This window comes from Manis pentadactyla, chromosome 11, assembly GCF_030020395.1.
Source record: "Manis pentadactyla isolate mManPen7 chromosome 11, mManPen7.hap1, whole genome shotgun sequence".
NCBI lineage: Eukaryota > Metazoa > Chordata > Mammalia > Pholidota > Manidae > Manis > Manis pentadactyla.
Window position 1 is genome coordinate 113523500 of NC_080029.1, and position 6879 is coordinate 113530378.

Genomic DNA, 6879 nt, shown 5'->3' on the forward strand with positions numbered 1-6879 from the left:
GATGTCTCCAGATTTGCCTTTGGGTTTCTCTATACTGTAGTATGGACTGGGGGGTGGAGGCAGGGGATAGGGGTAAGGTATGCTCTGACCTAACCACAGGAGAGAAAGGACTAGATTCCCATATCCTCTTCCCCATGAGAGAACACCCAATGGTCCAGTCCCTTGGTCAAGCAGAAAACCAAGCCAAGGACATTGCTGAATCCCTAGCTCTGCACTGTCCAATGTGGTAGCCACTAGTCATGTTGGGTACTTACATTTAATTAATTAAAAACAAATAAATAATTCAGTTTCTCACATGTGCTAGTCACGTTTCAAGTCATACATTCAAATGCAATAGTCACATGTGAGTACTGGCTGCCATTTGGGGCAGCAACGAACACAATCATTTCCATCATTGCTGCCCAAAGCCAGGTATCTCCCAACATCCACACCACAAGGCAGGAATCCTTGAACCACCTCACTTCTACAGGGAGGTTGGGCTGTGCCCAGGCAGAAAGGACACATGGCCGGGGCAAGTGTGTGACTTTGGGAAATCTAAGCAGCACTCCTTTCCAACCTTCCTTTTGATGCCAGGGTTCTTGTTCACAAAGCTGAAGAATGAGCTTCACAAACACTCAAGGTAAGAGAGCAAGGTACAGGCTTTTATTTAGAAATAAAGTGAAAGGAAAGAGTTCCCAGCTCATGCCAGGAGGGGACAAGAGGGCCCAGGGTGGTGCGTTGTCTAGGGGATTTATAGGCAGTTGAGGATTTGGGGGAACTGATAAAGGGCTTAGGGTGTGGACTTATTAATAGTGGCCTTAGGATGTTTGTCCTTGATGAGATATTAAATCCCTTTTAGCATGCTAAAGTGAATCTTACACATGATTACAAACAATTAGCATAAAAAAACATGGGCTACTTTCCTTTATCTTGGGATATCAACTTATCTCACTGAAGAATGAAGCTAGAGCTTAATGTTTAACACAGAGTTTTGGTAGGGGGTTTCCTTGCATGTAGTTACATTGCTCTGACTGTAAATATCCTGCCTTGCTTTTTCTGGAGGCCCTCACCCTATTCTGACTACACCCACGGTCCCTGTCTCAGAAGGGCAGTCAGTGAAAGTGAGACAGGGACCACGGGCTTAGACAGAGTAGGGTGAGGGCCTCTGGAAAAATCAAAGCAAGATATTTACAGTCAAGCAATGTAACAATGTAAAGTCCCTATGGAAACTGTGTTCCACGTTATGTAAAGTCAAGGTCACACTAATTCTCTAGGGAAAAGATACCAGATTAAGAATATAGACATTTTCAGTGAGATCAGTTAAAGGTCAAAAGGGCCAGGAACAACTTGGCCTGGAAAGTTTGAGTGTTCTGCAAGAGTATCTCAGCATAAGCCATGACTTCACTGTAAGCAGCCCTGGCAAACAGACAACAACCCTGCCCACCTTGAGGGCAGGGCAGGTGGTACAAGTCCACACCCTAAGCCCTCAGTTCCCCCAAATCCTCAACTGCCTATAAATCCCCTAGACAACATACCACCCCAGGCTCTCTTGTCCCCTCCTGGCATGAGCCAGAAGCTCTTTCCTCTCACTTTATTTCTAAATAAAAGCCTCTACCTTGGCTCTTCTACCTTGGGTGTTTGCTAAGTTCATTCTTTGACTCCACAAACAAGAACCCCGGCATCACTCTACTCCAGCAAATAAAGGCTTTCCTGTTGTCCACCCTAAACTTTATCCATGTACAATATATTGGGGGATGTAAAAACCTGGGATCCTAACAAACATCAACATAAGACAGTTGCATCCAGTTTGAGGAAGTGAATGAGTCTGGACAACAAATTATTTTGTGAATTAGAAGATTCCCAAATCTTCTAATTTACAAAATTAATTAATTCCAACAGAATTTAAGGAGATCATAATATAGTTGTCACCTTGTGGGTAAAATTGTAGCATTTCCAGAATATCTCGCCTGGCTTTAGTATATCTGCATATCAATAGGAGTTCAGATGGAAAGAAGAATGGCTTTAGTGCATTTGCATCTTTCCTCAGGGGTGGAGAAGTTCATCTCCATATCAATGGGTAATTACCTGGACAACACAGGGCTTATCTGAACCTGAGAGGTGAGGGGAGGGCGGGTGTGGTTGCTGCTGGAGCAGAGAAGAAAGACGGCCTGGGACTGCAGTTTGTGAGCAATAAACGGGTTTTAAATTTTATTTCTTCCTTTGACTGATTTTGGTTTTTAAAGGTATTTTGCCCCGGGATTTCCTTTCCCTGGACCTACAATTGGCGTAGTATTGGCAGGATTCCTCTGAACCTAAAATCTGTTATGGGTGCGACCTTTGGGAGGGCTGCCCTTAGAAATGATGGGGAGAAGTGGCACTCGCGCCGAGAGACATGTGTCTACACTTGTGTGGTCGTGAGGCGCCACCGCTGCCACTCACGCCAACCCTGCCCCGTGGCCCGAGCCTAAGGCTACTGCTTCTGCCACTGCTGCTGCTCTTGCTGGCGGCCACAGCCTGGCCACAACCGTGGAAAGGAGCAGAGGTCCGGGTCACCTTGATAGAGAAGCAACTGACTGCTGTGTACCACGCCTTGCTGGCTACAGAGCCCATCGCTGGAACAGCTCCAACCAAGGTAACAACCTCCTAGCCCATCACGGGGTGGGTGCGAGACTGGACCCAAAGGCCACAGAGTGGTGTGGCACAGACACCTACTGTATATCACGTGACTGGCCACTTGCCTTTGGCATCCCCAGGGAATGATGAAGCAGATACATTGGCCCAGATGCACTGGCTAAAAGGAAAGCCTGCCTCTGATGTGGCCCAGAGCGTCTCTCTGCAGCCTATGGTTAGTTGCCGGTTACTGAGAGCAATCGAGGTACCCACTTTATTGGACATGTGTTGCAAGGATGGGTGCAGCAATTAGGAGTAAAATGGACGTGGCCCTGGACATTTCAACACATGGATCGGTGATGGCTGGCTCTTCTGGCACCTTGGGGAAAAGGCCTGGAAAGTGGCCTTCTATGTATTCCTGTAATAACAGCAAATTGGCCCCCGACAATCACAATTATTTGCTTCTATGGTCTTTGTGTCCTGGATGCGTCCCCTGGCTGCAGCTGCCGTGTGATGGCTGGAATGGACGAGCTTTGGACTTAATCTGCATGGGACTTTGAACCTAGCTGAATCCTCTGGCTTGAGAATTATGACTGTGTTGCTGTTGTCAAGAAAATAATGTTTAAAGAGAGGCTTGACTTTGTCTAATGTTTGGTAAAAGTTTTGTGAGCAATCTAGCATGATTGTTAGGAATGAGTAAACAAGTGTAGAAACGTATTTTGTGCTTAGTGAGAGATTGTGCTGTAAAGTACATTTACTTAATCTGCATAGGCTGAATCCTCTGGCTTGAGGATTATCAAGATTTTATTGCTGTTGCTATTGCATGTTACTAGATTGGTCGGAAGAGGGGGATCGAGTAAATTGTAAGGCGAGATTTCTGGAGGGGTGGGCTGTGGGTAAAATTGAAACATTTCCAGAATTTTTCACCTGGCTTAGGTGCATCTGCATATCAACAGGCATTCAGAGGTGTAAACAAGTGGGCTTTAGTGCATTTGCATCTTTCCTCAGGGGTAGAGAAGTTCATCTCCATATCAATGGGTAATTACCTGGGCAACAGAGGGCTTATCTGTACCTGAGAGGGGAGGGGGAGGGCTGGTGTGTGGTTGCTGCTTGAGCAGAGAAGAACCACGGCCTGGGACTGCAGTTTGTGAGCAATAAATGGGTTTTAAACTTTATTTCTCCCTTTGACTGATTTCGGATTTTAGGGGTGTTTTGCCCTGAGATTTCCTTTCCCCGGACTTACACCTTACCTGGTGGCCTAGCGTACAGCCTAGTGCCAAACAATGCTCCAGACAGACGTCTCCATTCAGCACTGTCATGACAGCCACTGAAATGATATGTTTTCAATGCTGTGGGTTCCCATGCATCTAGATCTGGCCTGTTGGGGGAGCCTGAACACTCGATTAGAGCAAGGCTCATGATCAAAGATGTAGAATCCAAGCTGCTCCTCTCAGACATGGTAGTTGGGGAGCCATTAAAAGAATCTGACATACCTTCTCCCTGCAATCTGCTGGAGGGACAACATCCTCAGGGGGAATCCTCCTGGCTCCAGGATTCCCTAGTGACCTCATACAGTAACAGTAGCACTGTATCAAGTGGGCGGTATCTGTGACTGTTTGCCTTTGGGCAAACAGGGTAGAGCCATTCCAATCTTACACAGAGGAAATGGGAGAATAGGATTTTAAGGGAGCAATCCTCAAGGTAACTTTGGTCTTGATACCTGCTGGGTCCCCATTGGTCAAAGTTTTGGCAGCAGCCCCAGCTGCTGGGGTAAAGGAGGCAGGAGGGAGGTGGCTTTCAGCTGAGCTGCCAGAGTCAGCAAAAGGTGTAAAGAGAGGGTTCCAGCCAGGTGAGCCTCCTGGAAATCCAAGAGCCTCAAGAGGCTCCAAGAGGAAGAGGTCTGGGTCAAGGTCTGGGCCCAGATAGACTGCCAAATTAGTTGGGAAAGATCATCTCAGGTCACCTAATGGGCTAAAGCAGCCGTGAGGAAAAATGTTGCCATATCAGGGAAGAGGTTTTGGTTATGGGCTATGCTGCTCCCCCAGATGCCTGCATAGTCAGGAGAGGTGGGTTCAAGATAGGAGGTCATGGTTAAGCTGGACCTCAGATCCCATCGAGAGTAAATGTCTCCATTCCTCTCTAAATGGAAAATAAAGCAGATACAACAATAAAAAGTACTCTGAGCACAAAAAGGACAATGGGTCATAGAATCAAGGTGAGTCAGAACACTCTTAGCTTCCACAGGGAGCTGCTCTGGGCAACATTCCTGAGGACCTGATCATGACCCACCTCCTAAGGAAGAGTTCCCTACAAAGTGAGCAGAAGCACGTACTACTCGGCCAGATCCAGTGGACATCTTGCGGCCAAGGGGATCACGGGATGAGGGTCTCCGGTCAGAGGGAAACCTATCTTGGGTGTCTTAAGATAGGTGGCCATCCTATTGACTTTCAACTGGCCATCCTGTGTCTGAGCGTTTGACAAAAACAATAAGGGTCTGACTGGCCAACCAGCAGATAACACAAAAAGCAAGGAAGAAGAGAAATGCAGTGAGTAGTAGAAATTCAAGAACACAAAAAAGGAAGTCTCTTGTATGAACATATTAAATACTACTTGAGGACTTGCTGCTGGGCTGGAAGTGGGTGTTTTTACAGTATACCTCCATTGTATGGACGTCATCTTACAGTCAGCGAGGTGCCTAATGCCATCTTCCCTGATCCATGACCAACTTATCCTGTCTGGGGAGTCTTCTTGCAGTGAGCACCCTAACAGCATTTAAGTGGTTGACCTGTGCCCATGGGTGGCGGCTGTTTTTGTCCCTGAGACAGAGGAGGGGAAGGACCCTAGGAGGATAGGGAAGTAGTACCTCTAGCCAGGGGGCAAGGCACATGCGGTTTACCAGGGGTAGTGATCTGAGTCTCAGCACCAAATATGTAACCAGGCAGTGGATTGTGGAATTCCTTGGTTCTTGTCTTCTCGAAGGAAAGAATTCAGTCAAGAGACCTGATAGAGAGTTAAAGCAACAGGGGGTTGGGGATTATTTAGCACACCTTAATAGTGGGAGTAGCAATCCAAGTCAGGGCACCAAATATGTTGTGGGGCACATTTGTTCTCCTGGGTTCTTGTCCCCATGAAATAAAGAATTGAAAGGCAGAAACAATAGCAAAGCAGAGCAGAAGCTTTATTTGAATACACTTCAAGGGAGGAGAGGGCCAGAGTCAAGGCAGACAATGGACCCTGTCCTTTATTTAGGTAGGAGGCCTTTTTATTATATTCTGGCTGGGAGATGCCTCTTTGACTGAAAAGGTGGGGTCATTTAATTGACAGTTCCATTTATATAACCATCTCTCTGTGTGCAGGTCCTTTCCTAGAATGCACACAGAAAAGTCCATTAGGGAACAAAACCTCAATGTAAATTTTTTTAATGAGATTAAGAAGAGATATAATTTGGTTGGTTCTTTCCTTGAATTTTATCTTCCCTTTCTGCAGCTGCTCATGTCTGTCTACCTGACAGTGTCAGTCATTTATTTGCTAATTTTCTCTTTGTCCACTTAATAGCAAAGACTTATTTAACAGAAATTAACTCAGATGTACAAATAAACAAAACCATAAGACCCGATCTCTGATCAGTTGCGTTTAGATCCCAGCCAGACAATCCTCCGCTTCGCCCCCTAATGGTCATGCAGAGGCACTGTGTGAATGCTATTTCCGGAATGGAAAGAACGGTGGCCCGGCTTATTTGCATACCCACAGTGCACTGCACACAGCAAAGTTTAAATGTCAAAATTTTAAATTTCTTCCATGTTTATTTTCTGAGAATCTAGATTTAAGTTCATAAGAGTAGCCTGAAAGTTTTTACTTAGGCACTGAGCCTTGGCATTAAATAGCCACCATCACTATACTAGGCATTTCTTTTATTGGAGCTTTGAGTTATAAGATGTAATAGGTATGCTCTGGTTTCTCTTCAGATCGCATAAATCTTTCGCCTTTTACTAAAGATTTCCGTGGAGAGGAACAACTCTGAGTCTGAAACCAATTTTTTGAGGCCTTGTCTTGGCAAGGCTAATCTTGGTGTTCCAAAGAAAGATAAGTTGTTGGCTAGGTATTGTGATGTTTCCGAGTTTTCTGTAGTAGTTGTTACTTCAGTGTGTCCCTGGTTTAGCTTTAGATTTTTAATGACAAGCAGTTGGTGATTCGTGTTTTCAGAGACCAACTATTTTATGACTGATTTTTTTAAGTGTATCCTTGTCTGTTATATAATGCTGCTTTAAAACAAGGTGGTGCGGGCTTTTT

General features: G+C 45.6%; 1 non-coding gene across 1 annotated transcript; it reads left to right on the forward strand.

Moving 5' to 3' along the window:
* The first annotated feature begins 6534 nt into the window (after positions 1–6534).
* On the forward strand, positions 6535–6650 carry LOC118935785 (U5 spliceosomal RNA). The gene has a single exon (XR_005033997.1). It is a non-coding gene; the product is annotated as a U5 spliceosomal RNA (small nuclear RNA).
* The last annotated feature ends 229 nt before the right edge of the window (positions 6651–6879 follow it).